This window comes from Lactuca saligna, chromosome 5 (assembly GCF_052625555.1).
Source record: "Lactuca saligna cultivar CGN05327 chromosome 5, ASM5262555v1, whole genome shotgun sequence".
In the NCBI taxonomy this organism is placed as follows: domain Eukaryota; kingdom Viridiplantae; phylum Streptophyta; class Magnoliopsida; order Asterales; family Asteraceae; genus Lactuca; species Lactuca saligna.
Window position 1 is genome coordinate 274,481,956 of NC_136421.1, and position 18,891 is coordinate 274,500,846.

Genomic DNA, 18,891 nt, shown 5'->3' on the forward strand with positions numbered 1-18,891 from the left:
GTTCTAAATTCTTGAAGTTATTGTTCTTGTATATAATCAGTTTATAGCTTGATATTTCGCTTTGATGGGTATATATCTATGATTATTATATACCATAAGTGGTTCCAACTTGATCCTTGAAGAGATATTGTTTGTTTCACCTAAAAAGGTTGGACAAGGGACTTGTTTCTCATCTCTCTCCTTTGTGAAAAGACATGCATACCCTCCATATCTTAGGACTTTAGATTAGCGGACCGAACAGGTCTCAGGTTGGTCTCAAAACTGTCTGGTTTTAAGACCGGTCTTGAGAGGTTACTTTTCGGTCTGTTCTTGGGACCGGTCTCGGTCTTTTTTGGTCCGCTTTCACGGTCTTTGCTTGCGCCTTACCGCCGTTCAATTTCAGGGTTTTCTCAATTCGGATTCGATTGTATGGTTTCGATTTTGGATTTTTCCGATAACAACTATGTGATTAACATCAAATGACACGTTAAGATTTAACAAAAATGATACATTAAAATTTAATAAAAGAAAGAAATGAAAAAGTCTACTAATATGTGATTAACACAAAAATAATATGTATATAAAATTTTGTTTCCGGTTTATTTACTTAGACCGGTGTTGGGTCGATTTCAGACCGGTTTGATCTTTTCCGGGAACAGTTTAGTCTTTATGAAGCCAGACTTTTCGTCCTGTTTCTTTTTTATTGGTTTTTTCTTTGGTCTGCTCATTCTAAACCAGTTCAGTCTCGGTTTCTTTTTGAGACCTGTCTTTTTATTCACATCCACCGTACGACGGATCATTTAAAATAAATAAATAAATAAATAATTGTCTCTACCTAAAATAAATAAATAAATAAATAATTGTCTCTACCTTTTTTGTATAATCTTGTGCCATCGGGGAACGAGTAGTTTTTTTTTCCCGAAATATCTTCAAATATTGAATTATTAATAGTACAAGTATATATTTGGAAGTCTGATAAATTTTGGAAATCAACATTGATAAATTTCCATATCTTCTCATGAATTAAATAAATATCACGATTGGCTAATTTTATAATCCTATAAAATATTAAGTAAAACTGTATTAAAATACATTTTTATAATATAACAAATTATAAAAACTATTAAAGTTTTGACACTTTTGCATTTTAGTACCTTTTAATTTATTATTTTCATTTCAAGTCAAACATTTTGACATGATATTGATATAAAATGTCAAATGGTTAACTTGGAAATTTACCAATGAAATGTGATACAAAAAATAATAATAATAATAAAAATAAAAATAATAATAAAAAAAAGAGGCAATTTGTTGATTTGGAAGAATGTCTACGGAGTATATGGTTCAATCAGAAGAGTTAATATCATAACAGATGAATATATATCGGACGTTTTTTCGTAGTAGAGCTCAAATTATCATTTAGTAAAAATGGCGTTGCATTATTTTCAAATTTTCCAACCCTTTTAGCACGTTTACCTAACATTTTGACAATTTTTTTAATCTAAATTCAACTTTCATGTTTTCCACCTTATAAACATTTTTATTTTTCAATCTTAAAAGTAATTTGATCCATAATCATGGGCGGATTTAGGGGTGGTACCGGCAACCCTAACTTTTCCGGCCGCGGTGGAAAAAATTTCAAAATTTTTATTTTTTCTACTATCGTACACTGTGAAATCATGCGTCCGCCCTGTCCATAATGTCATGATATTCCTTTGAGACTCGATTTTTGTTTCCGTACCATTTTCTTTTTGTTTTAACTATTAATTATCATGTTATTCTTTATTGTTTATAGTGTTCTTAAGAGTTTCCAACATTAAAATATGAAGGAAACATTTGAATTGTTCTAAACAAAGAGAAAGGCCATCATATCTCTTTCTTATTGGTAAAATACATATCAAAATCTAGTTGAAAGATGCACGGAGATTATAGTAGTAGAAGAACAATGGTCTAAGTTGGTTTGATATCTAGATAGTTCTAAAACCCAAAAATAAATACTTCTTAATGCTAATCTATTTTTAAAATCCATCTAAGTTTTTCATGTTTTCCCCACTAGAAACATTGTTAACCTAAACTTAGACTGGTATTCTTCACATGCTATAATTTTCAAGCATTCTTCGTATTTTGTTGATTCAGTTCAAACCCCCAAAACAACATACAAATCTCTTTCTGTGTGTGTGTGTGTGAAGGGTACGATGATGAGGATGTCTAATTTTGACCAATATAAATGGAGATTAATTACTGTATATTGATTCACTTAAAATGCCAAGTCATTATTACTGGCTGAAAAAATAACTATTTTTAATAATTTTGAATAAATAGTAAGGTTTAAATTTTGAATAAATAGTAAGCTATTGATAATTTCAACAAACATAATCATAGAAAAAAGGACTTATTTGTAGAAGATGTGAAAGTATATAGGTTTTTTCGGCAAACCACTTTTTGATATAATTAAAAGCTTATGATAACTACAACATGCGTTAAACTTATCTTTTATAAAATGTCAATAAAGATAATAAATAGGCTATTTTATTTTGCATATCCAGTTTTAATATGACTCTTTTTTCTCTTGAAGCTTAGCGGGTAATAAAGGTGAAATATTGGTGTTGATGATATTCTGTCATGTCGATGTCGAGGGGTGTTTCCGTCTTTAAAAACATCTAAAATAGAAAAAGAAAAAAGAGTTATCTGATACCAAAAAAGGATCATTTTTGCATTGTTTTACCGAAAAATAGACAAAGTTGGAGAATTGGTACATGCATGCAGGTGCATTCCAGCATAATCGGTAAAGATGTGATGTGATAGATACGGGTGCTTTCCAAAAAGTAATCAGAAATAAAACATGATAATACATAAATTCGCTTTCAAGGATATGTATTAGACTAAATAATAAATTGTAATTATTTACATGAATTTAACGAGAGATTGTTTTAAGATATGTGATCAAACAATATTATGAGGCATTATGTAATATAATAAACAGAAAATAACATGTATGTTTATATGTAATTTTTTTTTTTTTTTTTTACATGACCATTTATCTTGTTAAATATGTTACATATTATTATTATCACTTGCTATAGGTTATAGCAGGTGATAATGGTAACATGTAAACATATTTAACAAGTTAAATTGTGAAATATATATGATAAACAAAATTTATCTAAATGTGAACATTTTTTTTTCCACAAATTTCTTAATTTTTTTTTATAATTTCTTACAATACTTTTATGATATTTTTTTCATATTTTTAATTTCTTACAACATTTTTATGATATTTTTTTTACATTTTTTTTTTTTACAAATTTCTTAAAAATTTCTATAATTTCTTACAACGTTTTTATGATATTTTTTTCTTATAGATTTTTCTAATACAATGTTTAAAACTTTGCATATAACTTTTTTTCAACTTTTTTTTTTATACTTTCATATAGTTTTAATATAAGTGTTTTTAAACCAAATATTTTATAAATGTTTTAAAGTTCTCTTACAAAAATATTTTACTTGTTTTTTTACATTTTCATACAATTTTTCTATAACTTTCATACATTTATTTCTAAACTTTCTTTACAATATTTTTAAAGTGTTTCATAGATTTTGTATGATAATTTAATATTTTTATAACATCTTAAAATACTTTCGTTAAATATTAGTTTAAAACATTGTATTAAAAAAATTAAAATTTTATAAAATTCTAAGTAAAAGCATTAAAATGTTTGAATAGTTTTAAAACATTTATGTTATATAGATTATTTTTACTTTTTTTAATTTGGTAAGTAATATTTTCTTTTTAATTTTTTAAAAGACCCTCTCTTCTTATTGTTACATATTTAATTTATTTAATTTTATTGTTAGATGCTATTTACTTTAAAAAAATATTGTATATGCTTCAAAACAATATATATATATATATATATATATATATATATATATATATATATATATATATATATATATATATATATATATATATATATATAAAAGAGACTATATAAAACAATTCACAAAACAATAACATATTTATTAATTAAAAAGCTAAAGTTTAAAATTGATAAATATTTTAATTAATATTTAAGAAATTATGGATATTTTAAAAATAACGTTTCAAAAAAATAATACAAACAAATATGAAAAATAAAATCGCTATTAAAAGTGGGAAAAATGACTTATTAGAGTAATTAATTTTTCGTTTTTTCACATTTAGACAACTTTTTTTTACAAATTTAACCATTTAACTTGTTAATTTGTTCACATATTACCATTGTCACATGCTATAGCCGGTGATAATGACAATATGTGAACACATATAACAAGTTAAATGCTCAAATGTGTATAAAAATAAAGAAGTTGTCTAAATGTAAACAAAGCGACAAAGATGATTACCCTTATAAGTCATTTTCCCTATAATAAAAAAGAATATGGAAGTAAAAAGGGTATTATGATCGTGGAGCTGGGAAGGATAATTACATAGACATGGACTAAATCTCTATTGGTGTGTGACGATGTGATAATGCATTTGTGAGATGGAATGATGGATATCGTAGATCCAAACATAATAGGTTATGTCATTTGAGCAAAAATATAAAAAGACATTTTAAATTATCAATATTTACGTTAAATTATCAAAATCAAAATGCATTAATGTGAGAATCACATTGAGCTTGAGTTAGAATCTAGAAAAAAGATTTTAACATACAACAAATTTTGGTCGTAGATGACATAAATTTTACCAGGAAAATCGTGGATAATATATGAAAATGCACCTCGGGGAAAGGTGTTAATGGAAAATTTAAACAGTTTTAACAAGTTTTTGAACATTCTCAAACAACAATAAACACAATACTTTGATTTACGAGTATATCACAATAAAAATATAAAGTAATTCAAAATTACAATATTTCTTCCGACCAACAACTCAAAATACAAACAATATGTAAAATATGGCATATGTAAAAGTTGAAGGAAAAAACGTAAGCTTTACATAGAGTTTTATTAGATAATTACTTAGTATATAACTCAATTGTATATTTGTATTTATCGCTCCACCAACAACTATCATAATCGATGGCAAATTATCCCCCAATCTAGCATTTTCTGCCTAGACTAATCTTGATCAGAGGGTTGTCATTCTTCTCAATTCTTCTCTCACTAAAAAGGTTGTTGCAAAAGTTCTTGGCCTTCCTAATGCTCGCTCCATATGGTCGTCCTTGGAAGCAGCATAAAACAATTCATCTGTTGGATGCACTCACTTATTGCGTGATTTTCTCTGCCAAATGACAAAAGGTACTTCCTCTGTTTCTAATTATGGTCACAAATTCAAGACAACATGTGATAAACTTGCTGCCATAGGCTAACCCGTTGATGAGATGGATAAAATTCACTGGTTTCTTTGTGGATAGGGAGCCTCGTTTGAGACTTTTTCCATAGCCATTCGCACATCTAAACCATCTCCTACCTTTAGAGATCTCATGTCTCAAGTAGAAAATCATGAGATGTTCTTGCAATCTCTTCACGGATTTACTACTCCTCATGTTGCTTTAATTTCAGAGCAATCTTGGTCCAATAACAATATAGGTCGCTGTTCTCACAATTATTTCCGTGGTAGTGGCACTCGTAATGTGGCAGAGGAAGTGGAGGTCGACGTCCTCCTCATTGTCAATTGTGTCGCACAAATGGACATTATGCATCCTCTTATCTTAATATTCATACTTATACATTTAATTCAACTACTTTAGATGCAAATTAAGCACAAAAATTCCTTTCCAAATGCCATGCCACTCAAGAAAATCCAAATTGGTATGCTGGTTTTAGAGCAACTACACACATGACATCCTCCACCAACAATGTCTCTCAATCTGCTCCCTACTCTGGTAATATGCATGTCACTTTTGGTAATAGAAACAAACTCCCTATTTCTCATAAGGGTAGTTCTTTGGTTTTGAAAAACTTATTATTACATGATGTTTTGGTCATTCCCCATTTAACTAAAAAATTATTATCTATTAGTAACTCACCATGATCATCTAGTTGATGTCCTTTTTTCTCAACCGTTCTTGCATATTCAAGACAGGGAAAGCAAACAGGTGATAGCCAAAGGAATTTGTGAAGATGGACTATATATATGCTTTGAGATTCACCCACATCATTAGTTGTAGTTTCTGGTGTTTCGAATAAGGCACCCTTTCAACTATGGCATAGGTGTTTAAGATATTTTTTTTGATGTCATTTCTAGTTTATATAAATTGGGAGTTTTACATGTTACTTCATTATTACCTAAACACATTGTTTGTGAACTTTCTCAACTCTCCAAAGGACAAAGATTGAATTTTGAATTAAATCCAAAAAGCACTTTGCATCCTTTAGATTTAATACATTGTGATTTATGGGGACCCGCTCCGGTTTCATCGAATGGATATCTTTACTATGTCATATTTATGGATGACCACTCATGTTTTACATGGTATTATCGTTTAAAAACCAAATCACGTTTTTATGTTGTTTTAATTGAATTTATCAAACTTGTGTAAACTCAGTTTTCAACAAAAATCAAGGCTTTTCAAAGTGATGGTGCAATAGAATTCGTCTATCATATAGTCAAACAAATCTTCGAGAACAATGGTACTTTTCATCAAATATCTTGTCCTTACACTCCTCAGCAAAATGGATATGCATAACGAAAACATAGACATATAGGTGAAATGGGTCTAGTTATGCTCTTTCATACTCACGCCCCATCATCATATTGGTTTGATGTGTTTAGTTCAACTACATTTATTATCAACCACTTGCCTACCAAAGTTCTTAAAAATCATTCTCCTTTTGAGTTGCTTTACTTCTGGAAGCCAACATATGGTAACTTTCGCACATTTGGGTGTCTTGTATATCCTTACCTACAAGATTATCCGGCATACAAGCTCACGCCAAGAAGTATTCCTTGTAGTTTCATTGGTTATAATTCTTATACAAGCACTACAAATGTATTGATCCATCTACTTCTCGTATCTACATTACACGACATGTAAGTTTCAATGAATTTTATTTTCCATTTTTAGGCTCAAAAAATCATCAAGCCTTCTCAAATCTGGAACTCTACACTTTTTTGGACGATGGTAGCTTCTCAACTTCACCTTCATATGGGCCTGACATGCAGATGTAACCGACCTCATCATCACCCTCTTTTCAATCCTCAGCCACAAACGTCATATATGGGCCGGTCCACCCTCCAGCCCATAATCATACACCTTGTAATTTACGTGATCCTCATATTTAAGTTATCGTGTCACCAACACCAACTAGATGCGACACTTCTTCTCATAGTGGAAAAAATTACACAAATGAACATCAAGATGATAATCAAGATTCTCATTCTGAACCAAATGTTCTACCTTCAAGTCAACCTAAACCTTCTCATCCAATGAAAACTAAATCTCAATTAGGAATATTCAAGACACGCCATTTCCCATATTTTGCTACTCTCTCTATGCATGCCCTTCACACAACCTTGCTCTCTGTACTTCAACCAAAATGATACAAGTCGGCTTCCAAGAATCCCAAATGGATGGTTGCCATGCATGAATAAATTGAATCCTTATGACACAATAATACTTGGGTCTTATTTTGTCGTCCTATGAATTCAAATGTTGTTGGTTTCAAATGGGACTATCTCACAAAATATAAATTTGACGGCTCCATTGAACGACTTAAAGCTCATCTCGTTTCCCAAGGATTTACTCAATTTCTAGGTTTGGATTATTCTCATACCTTCAATCCAGTTATTAAAGCATCAACTGTCCGCATTGTTCTTTCCATAGTTGTATTACATAAATGGCACTTACATCAATTAGATTTCAAAAATGTTTTTCTTCATGGTCATCTCAACGAGACTGTCTTCATGGAGCAACCACCTAGTTTTATTGATCCCTAATTTCCCAATCATGTATGAAAGTTATCAAAAGATCTTTATGGTTTAAAACAAGCTCCTCGTGCTTGGTTTCAATGCCTTTGCTCTTTTCTTCTTGCAAATGGTTTCTTCTGCAGTCGTGCTGACACTTCGTTGTTTATCTATGCTCAACAATCATGCATCATGTATTTACTTATTTATGTGGACGACTTAATCCTCACTGGAAATAATGAATCAGTTCTCACAGCTTTCATTAATCGGTTACATCGTGAGTTCAGTATTAAATATCTTGGTCATCTAAGCTATTTTATTGGTTTGGAGATAATCTATACCACTGACGGATTTTTCCTAAGTCAGTCCAAGTATGCCAAAGATGTTCTTACACGAGCTAACTTATTAGACTCCAAACTGGTTCCAACTTCTTTAGCAACTAATGACACTTGTACCAAGGGTGGGTCTCTATTTTCTGATCCTATTCTATATCTCTCATTAGTGGGGGCTCTTTAATACTTAACTATTACTAGACCAGATCTCTCTCCTATGTCATTAATCAAGCTAGTCAATGTCTCCATTCACCCACCGATGCACATTTCTAATCTGTCAAACGTATCATACGCTACGTTAAGGGTACAATTGCCTTTGGCCTTATCTTTCATTATCTACAATCGAATAACATTTTGGGATATTCTGATGTTGATTGAGCATGTTGTCTTGAAACTTTCCAATCCACTTATGGTTACTCGATCTTTTTAGGTGGAAATCTTGTCTCGTGGAGTGCCAAGAAACAACCCATGGCTATGACTGATGAAAAATTTAATGAGGAAATGGAGTCGAAAACAGATCATTTTCTCACACTGTTACTCCAAAACTCTTTAGAAAACTTCCCTCACTCCGAGCCCGATCCTCCTAAGTCTTCAGCTACTTTAGTGACACACTACAACATCTAGGAGCCCGATGAAAATAAGTTTAACCCACGTGTAACATCCCAAAAATCATAGTAAAAATTTTCATTTTAAAACCCTTTAATAATCCATAAATCATACAAAAACATTGTTTTCAAGAACATAGTCAGAATCAAAGTATCCTAAAATCATCAATCAACAAAATATCCAAGGATGATGTGCACAATCATGCCTTCACCTTGCCCAGATCATATGATGTGCATAATCACACCTTCGCCCTACAGTCTACCTGGGCCGCCCCAAGTATCTTGGCCTTTAGCACAAAGCAGGATCGCCTCAACCCAAACCATAACAAAATGTTGACATATACATGTAATCAAATAACAATTATAACCAACAAAATAGATAATCATACAAATCTTCTGAAAATCCAATCTCTATAGAATACCACATTCTATATACCAAGATACAAAAAAAGTCCAGAGGGCCACCATTGGTGCCTTCGACCCCTGAGTACAGTGAGGAATAACTCACCTCAATCAATTGTCAGAGAAAACATGAACTAGAGCTGCTGACACCCGAACTCCTTACACCATCAATTCACCAAAAAGCATTAAATCAAAACCGAGGTAAAAACCTCAAACCCAAAAATATTTAGACTAAGAATAACTCCTCTAAGGGAAAAATACCAATTTGCCCTTCCCAAGACCTACCCTAACAGTTAATGAAAAGTCAATGGGTCAAAAAGTCAATTATTAGACTTTTGTTAACCTACATGTTGCGTACTCCAAATCTACGCATGGCTTAGAGCCTTATCTTAAAAACAGGACTCCACAAGGCTACGTAGGGTGTAGCCTAGATTATGCACTATGTAAATGCCTCAAATCCAAAACTCACATTAAGCACTTATTTCCTTAAGACCTTTCACTCAATACCTAGATCTAACCCTAATCATTCTAAATCATAAAGTCTCCAACTTTATGCCTTTGCATGGTTGAAGAGAGTTCAAATCCAAAACCCTAACTTATTACACAATCTCAAGCTCCATGTCTCATTCATGGGTGGAAGGAAGGGACCAAGATTGCATTTTTTGATTCCATGAACACAAAAACGTCTGAAAAAGCTACTCATAAGGCATGGAGTAGCTCATGCTTAATTAGACCAAGAATATGGGACAAAAAGGACATAAACCTAAGGACTAAAAAGATCTAACAAAACATTCATCAAGTTCTGAACTTTATACCTCCTAGATACTATTTATGAGATGCAAGTTCCAGATCCACAAGGCTTGAAGCTTCCCAAGTGCTCTCCAATGGAATCCTTCTTTCAAAGATGAACATAAAACACTTAAAAACTCAAAACTCACAAATGGAGATTAGGGTTTGCAAGGGGGTCATTTGGGAGGATGGAGAATGAGGATGGAAGGGTCTCAAGAGAGTTAGAGCCCTTAAATAGGGCTCAAAACCCCAAAATTAGGGTTTGGCTCTGGGTCGGTACCAGCTGCATACACAGACCTATGCCCAATGTAGGTTATTAAAACCTTGACTCCACGTTATCCTTTTACGTACCATGTAGAAGACTATATACGTCATGCATAGATCAAAATCAAACACTTATACTTATACGTCATGCATAGAGAAAGGAATTTACCTGCAAGGACCAGGTGTTACACTGCAGCTTTCTGAACTTTTGCCAAAAAAATCTATAAGTTAAGTTCCATTAACTATGTTTAAAGTGTAACATCAATTTATATTCATATTCGTTATTATGAACATAAAAATAAGATTTATCAGTACTTCCAGTTAAAATATTGATCTTTGTACGTACGGAAGTGATGTTTAGGATAGATTTGGTGAGGTGGTTAAAGTGGATTTTCCAAAACAGTATAATCTATAGACCAAATGGATCGTACATTCGATATGATCTTACTGCCCATTCCTTATTTGAAAGAACTTAATTCCTTTAGGATTACCGAGGAATATGAAATATTGTTATTAAAATTTCGAAAACACAAACCGTCCATCTTTAATAGGTGGGTGCGTAGTTACTTTTATCTTATACATAGCTACCATGCTTAACTATTATATGCACTATTTATTTGTATAAATGTGTTAGATAAACTAACATAACAGGGTATTGCTTGCTTGATTGAAGTATTGTAATAAAGTACTTATTTTATTATTATACTTAAACTATGATGGGTACTGAAGGGTTGTGAATAATAAAATAACGGAGTGAGGTTGTGACCAATATGGTACTATTGTACTACTGGGGTTAGTTATCTAGCAGAGTACACCGGCAAACTCACAATCTGTAAGTTTTAATGAATTGTACATTTATTCGGGTACTCTATCCCCCACATGATTGTCTTTATTGACATATATTAATAAGGAATCCATAAAGCAGTATTGTTTACTCGTTGCTTATAGTGATGCATTAGGATAGGTCCCTTGAGATCATCATTTTAGGATCAATTTGGGAGAATAACAAGAATGGATAATCGGGATAATTGTTGGTGTAAAATATATATTTCAAAGATTTAATTTTATTATTGTGGGTTGAAAACCTATGCACTCACCGGGCTTACAAGCCTGACCCACTCAATTTTTTTGTATCATAGGTAGTAGTATGAAGGCAGTTGGACGGTGATTTTTATCTGCTAAGTGATTAAGGAGATTATGGCCATTAGTATAATAAAGAGTTGTAAGGCTTGTAATGACTAGTTTATGCTTATGATTATGTATCAGTTATGACATCCAAGGTTTTAATATTAATGGAAAATGTTTCTCTAAAAATACTTTGATATTGATTTATCTTACAATAAAATTGTTTTGGAAGGATTTTGAGCTTTAGAATGATTTTGGGTGGATTTTGGTGCATTCGGGAGAAGAATAAACCCTTAGAGAACAGTTGGTTGTCTTGGAGATTGTAGATCTAGACCTTATTCATCTTAATCTAGTTTCGAGAGGTATAAATTTTTGATCTTCATGGATTTCTCATGTAGATCTAGTTTGGGTTATGATTTGTCATGTTGTGGTCCCATGGTTGTGGTTCTTATGAGTAGAAGTTACTCAAGATACTTTAAGCCTCATATTTGGTATGTGTTAAGGTCATTAAGTCATAAAGAATGGATCTTGATGAGTATAGTCCTTCCATGCATTAGTTGGTGGTCTTTTGATGAAGTTTTAAACTTAGGGCTTTGGTTTGGTGTAACACTTGGAAACCAAAAGGCTAATTAAGGAAAGATATTATGCAAATTAAAGGTCAAATCGTCGAGCCCAATGAGGATAACTCGACGAGTAGGAAAAGGAAAGGTGTGTGGGTTTTAAGCAACCTACTCGATGAGTTGAGATCCCTCAACTCGGCGAGGCGGTCTGCCCGAGTGAAACCCCAATTTCTGGGTTTTGCACCCTATTTAAGCATCTTAACCCCCACCTTATGGCCTCATTTCTAGCCTCCAAGTCCCAAACCCTAATCCATGAAACCCTAGAGCTTTGTGTGAGTTTGTGAGGCATTTTTAGTGAAATTTGGGTATTTGAAGCTTGTGAAGAAGAGGAGAAGCTTGGAGATTCAGAAGGGAGTTAGTAGATTCAGAATGGAGTTAGTAGATCCAGAGGCAACACCTTATACTCTCCATTTTCTGGAAAGCAAGTCTCAACCTTGCTTAGTAGCTTGATAGATCTCTTTCTTTTCACTTTATGGGGGTTTTTGGTCCAAGAAGCTTGACCGTTGGGATTTGGACATCCCAAGCAAGGATCCCTTCAGATCTGGAATCATTAAGGGTTGTTAAGGCATAAAGGAGCAAATGTTACGCCATTGGAGCCCCCATGCAATCTTTTAAGGTGTTATTATGTCCTTTTAATCTCCAAAAGTCCATGCATGGAAGGAAAGCCTGAGACTTTACGTTTTCATTTGGTGTCTAGGACCTAGATCTCAGTTTTCATGCTTTGGTTTGGAGTATTATGGCCTTTTGACAAAGATCTATGTCCTAAAGAGGTAAGGTTTGAGCTAAACCCATTAGGAAGGACTATTAGCGGGTAATGTTAGAAACTCTACCCTTAGGAGGACCCTTTATGTATTTAGAAGAAGTATGGAGTTTGGATCTGAGAATAGGGGCTTAATTTGTTAAGATGGACCAAACAGATATAGGGAATCGACTAGTCCATAGAGGGACTCGACGAGTTGAGTTGGTTTGTCCCGATTTTTGTACATGGCAGAACTCGATGAGTCTAAAGAGGGACTCTACGAGTTGATTCGTTCTGCCATAACTATAAGTAGAAAAGGAACTCGGTGAGTCGGGAGGATGACTCGACGAATTATGTTAACTCGGGGTGTTGACTTTGACTTTGACCAAGCATTGACTTTGACTTTGACTAGGGGTAAAATGGTCATTTTACCCTAAGAAGGATTATGATTTCTTGACTAAGTATTATGTTGGTAATGATAGCTTGGGGAGTCGAGATATCAGCAGTTCGGGGATCTGCCAACTAGCAGCAAGAGGTTATTCGTGGAATTTTGTAGTCATCTTGTGAGGTGAGTTTTCTCCAGTAGGAGCGGGTCGAAGGCACCAATATCGGTTCGTTTATGTATGCATATGTTGGACTTAGGTTAGATGTTGGGGTTAGCTCGATGTAGGTTATATGTTTCCGAACTTCAGTTCGATGTCAGGCGGGGCCCGAGGAAGGTTATATGTTTGCTTCTGAACTAAGGTTCAATGTCGGGTGGTACCCGATGAAGGAATGCATGTTTAGTTATACTTATTGTCTTTGTGATACTTGTATGTGCCTGGTAGAGAGGTGAGTGTGGGCTGGGTCCCGTATCTCATCACTAGTTGAGTGTGGACGGGGTTCCATATCTCATTACAGTCAGAGTAGGGACGGGGCCTTGAGACTAGAAGTTATAGTGTTATGTTTGACTTTTATGTACTAGCATGATTATGATTATATGCTTGTATGTGTACAGCGGGTGGGGCCCAGAGACAGGCGGGGACTGGTATAAATAGATATGTATACCTAGCCGGGTTCAATGCCAGGCGGAGTTTGAAGCCAGAGTCGTTCGATGTTAGGCGGGGCCCGAGGTAGCGGGCTAGGCCCAATGTATGTTGTTATGTGCTTATGTGTATGGTATGTGGTAGTTTGGGGAGACTCACTAACCTTCGTGCTTATAGTTTTCAGTTTTGGTTTCAGGTACTTCCAGTAGCAAGGGGAAGATTTACTCTAATGTTTTGTCACATGATTTTGATATATTGACAGTTGTTTATGATATTTTCGAGATACACATCTTATGCTTTTCTATAATGAATGACTATTATGATTTTTATAATGTTTTTAAAACAAAATTTTTGGACTGTATTTTTGGGATGTTACAAGTTGTAATTAGAGCCTCGGTTTGAGGGATTCGGGCACACTCTTGGGCGTGTCTAAACTCAAATTGAGGACTTGGTATGAAAATTTTCAAAAGAAAATCCTTTTTATAAAAAGTACCTTGAAAAGAGAAAAGAATTTCAAAAAGAGGAAAGGGTGTGGTGCATGCAATCAGCCAAGCTCAAGTAAGTACTCCTAAATTACCCATACAAGTTTATGTTATGATATGTTTATGAGAACTGCATGCTAGATTAGGGCTAAGGATCTAGGAAGGATGCCTTATGTGCCTGTTATATGTATATCAGCTTTATGAACTACATGCTAGTATAGATTAGTCAGTGATATGATGGTCTAATTAGGATAAGTTTGATTATGTTTAGTTGATGCTCGAATGCTGCTTGCTTTGTGCTTTTAGGAGTTCTAGCTATCTTTTACTAGCTAGTAAACGAATATGTTAAGTTACATATCGTGAGGACTAAATAATTTTAGAAGGTTAGGTCTAGCTCTATTTCGCATCTCTTGTTTGAGTCTAACCATTGTAGGGTAAGACCTCTCATTCGAAGAATTATCTAGTCTTAGTGATATGTAAAGGTATTCGCGAGCTAGTTAGGAGGAGATAGCAGGGACTTCTTATGTAACTGATGGTGGAGAGTGGGATGGTGATTACCCTAGGGCAACCCTAAGATGAGTTTAGTGTTGGGAGCAGTAGTAGTGAAAGGGACTTAGTGGAGTCAAGGCAATCATTTAGGAAAGTACAGATAGATGTGGAAGGTAGTATGGGCCAGTACTACTGAAAGCAGAGGATCTTTACTCGAGTTAAGGAGGGCTGAGATAAAACCAGGAAACTTGTAATGCGTGTGTGGTCCCTCGATAGTGATGGGTATTCTGATGGTGGTTTTGTTATGTTGTAGAATGGTGGTATTGTGTACCAGACCAATTAGCGGTCCAGGCACCAGGGAGGTGGGGTTAGGCTCGGGCTCTGGAGTCGGGTAGCTCGATAAGCAGATAAGAGAGTTTATTTCAGCTGAGATTACATGCAACATTTTGGACCAGAACCTTGTGATCTTTGGTATGGTCAAGGAGGGAATTATGGATATTTTAGACGAGAGGTTGGGTGCGTTCCGCACCGAGATGATAGCCATGATGGGGGCACGCACGTTGACATTCAGAGAGTTCAAAGTTGTGGAGCTCCAGACTATCATGGGGCTAAGGACCCCATTGCTAGCAGCCGATGGTTAACAGATGTCGCCAACGCCTTTCGTTCTAACCGGTGTCCCGATGAGGACAAGGTCCGACTCACCTCCTATCTCTTGAAGGACAAGCATGTGATTAGTGGGAGGAGGTTAGACATGCTATTAGGGATGATGCCGCGTTGAACGTGATGACATGGAGTGACTTCTCGGCTAGGTTCAGGGCCGAATTTGCACCAGTTATTGAGGTATAGCAGTCAGCACGGGAGTTCCAGGACCTCCAGCAGACTACGGATACATTGGTAGAGATTACCGCCAAGTTCAGAGACTATTATGATTTTTATTATGTTTTTAAAACGAAAATTTTGGACCGTATTTTTGGGATAGTACATTTGGACTCTATTAAGCTATGCGAAGTCATAAAGTCAGGAACTTTATGACTTAATACGTACCATATGAATTAGATCTAGAAGTTGTGCATTTTTTCCAACGACATTAAGAGGTTGGGAATGGTTTTTGGGCATTAGTGTCATACGTTGGGCATACGAACATGAATGGATTTTGGGACATTTTTGGGCCTTTAGTCATTTTGGGTTTGGACCTTACTTTGTTAGGCCATATATAGGAAGGGTAAATTAGTCTTTTACCCAATCGTATGAGAAAATATGAATTGGACCTTGGATAATGGGAAGTTATCCTTAATCATTACCTTAATTTTTGATTAAGGGTAATTTGGATGTGTTCAGTGTGAGGAGCCCAGTAGAAGCAGCGTGTGATTCGGTTATCTCTTGGTTGAGGTTAGTATCCTCACTTTACCTGTGGGTCAAAGGTACCAATGTCAACCCACTAAGATTTGTATATGCTAGTTATCTTTGTGACTTGTGCATGGAATGTTGGGCTAGGCCCATCTGTATGTTTGGTTGGTCCTATAGAACAGAAAGTGCTAGGCCCAATGTATGTTATGTAGGATTCTAGTTGTCTTCATGACTCTTGCATTGCATGTTGGCGAGGCCCATTGGTTACAAAGGGTTAGGCCCAGTATTGTGGGTTGTGCCCAATGTGAGGGCTAGGCCCAAGGATATTTATGGTATGTGTATTTTGGAGAACTTTCTAATCTTTGTGCTCACGGTTTTATGGTCATGGTTTTAGGTACTTCCAGTTCAATAGGGAAGGGAACGACATGACTGTGCAGCATCCCCCAGACTGTGAAAATTTTACCTTAAGTTTTCAAGACGTTACATATGTTTGTATCTGTTATGACATTTCAAGTTTTGTAAAGATATCAATACCAAACTGTGACAACCTGTATTTCCAAATATTGTAAAAGTCAATCTTAGTCAATAAAAGTCAAACATATCAAGTAAAGGTCAAACTTATTCCTTTAAATTATCTTAATGTAGTTAGTTTAATGAGTTACTGGTGTTTAGACCTTGTATTCTATGGTGTCGTGTGTTTTGGAGGGAAATCATTTGGGACTGAGAACCTTCAGCCGAACCGAAAAATCCCTAGCAGCCGCAAACCATCGCATAGCTTGAGACTTCGGATCGCAAAAGGTTTACAGCCACAAATGAGGTTCACGGCCGAGAACCCACTCCTCGAACCATAAACTCTGGTCTTATCCGCTCGGTGTGGAAACCAACGATGGTGTCCCATCAGTTTTGACCCTATATAGGGGTTGGACCGTGAACCCTCCTCACTTCTTCAATTCCATCCGAAAAGACACCCTTCGCTCTCAATAACACCAACTGAAAACACCTTTTCTCTCTCAATTATCGTCCTTCATCCTTTTAATATTTTTAGGATTTTGCTTGGATGTTTAAGTGTTCTTCATTCATCAAGATCATTGGGCTGAAAACCCTTGAATCTCCTTCCTCTCATCAAGAACACCCAGCCAAAAACCCTTAAATCTTCTTAGTTTCACCAAGTACACACCCTTTGAATCTTCAAGTGTTTACAGTTGAAAACCACTTTGGGCCATGGACAGTTAGCAGCCGTAAACTCCAAGGAACCCCTTGATTTCGTTTCTAACACTTCATTTGTAAGTAAATCTTACATCCCTAGGTGTTTCCTTAACATACTTGCTTGTATATTCACTAATTGTACACTTATATGCTACGTGAATGGTGTTTAGGACTTGATTTTGTTACGGGACTTTACTCGTGGAATTAACTACCTATATCGAACCTTCAATCGAATCACTCACATAAGGTGAGTTCATACCCCTACAATTTACCCTTTTTAAATGCTTTTAGGGGAGAATATAAGTAGAAAATAAGTTAATTATGTTAAACATTTACATGTGAAAACAAACAAAAGGATTTCTAATGCTTAAATACTGTAAAATATCATTCTAGAAAACTCTTTTAATCTATTTTAGAATTTTGTTTATATCAAAATCATATTCATTTATATATTTATGTATAAGTATGCTTTAACGGACTTAGGACTATTGTTAAATATCGTAACTCATGTTCCTTGTTTGGTTGTGGGCTTAGGGTAGGATCACTAGTCCGAATATCGGCTAAATCATAGTTATACTTGCTAAATATATGCATGAATATTAAACCCCATTTTCAAAGAACATACTTAACTCAGTTGCATACTTTGGGCAATTGAGTCGTTTCTCCAAATCAGTAACAATTCAAACAAACATACTAGTAAACTATAATAGGAATAGTTTATAGGGTCTATACATACTATTTTCTGGAACAGAGAAACATACATGAATCAATACATGCATATTATTACTATTCATTACAATGTATATTATTCATTTACGAGAACAAGAAGGAACTTACATACTATAACAAGAACAAGATAACTAAAATGTGAGATATTATTTCATGTCATACCAATATTCTTGCTATGTCCCGTTTTGTAACCAGAGTCTCCTAGAGGGGGAGCATGAGTTTGTGTATAGATCTATACAGGATTGACCATCCCACACCTTGTTGCTAGCTACAGTGGGACCTGCAGGTCTACGGCTGATAAATGTCATATCATTTTTGATGCCAGAAGAATGTCATGTTTTATACTAGTCGATCAAGCATGGTTATAACCTAATCACATTTTAATATTAATTAACCAATTTGGTTTCAAGACAGTTAATGCATCAGTAGTGTATTTTATACCATACTACTATAAATCTTCATTTTCCATTACATTCATATAGTAATATTCTCACATGAGAAATGAATACTATTTTTCTAATAAAGATGGTTTACAAATATGGAAAACATACATTTTATACTATTTAAAGTACAAACATACATTTTACACTATTTTCAAGAGAACCAAACCTACAAAGAGTTTAGTCTTGGGTAGAAAACTACTTTTCATCTAAGAAGAAAATATAGGATTTTCTGGGAAGTATACACTACTAGAAAAACAACATTTTACGAAGTGCAATGCGTGTCGTAAAACGCTCAGACGACGTGCAAATGTGTGTCAAAGAAGGCCCTGTCATAACGAGAGACGCCAAGCTGTTGCGTGTCGTCTATTTACGACGTGCATTTACGGCACGCATTTACGACACGCAATGCGTATCAAGGAAGTCC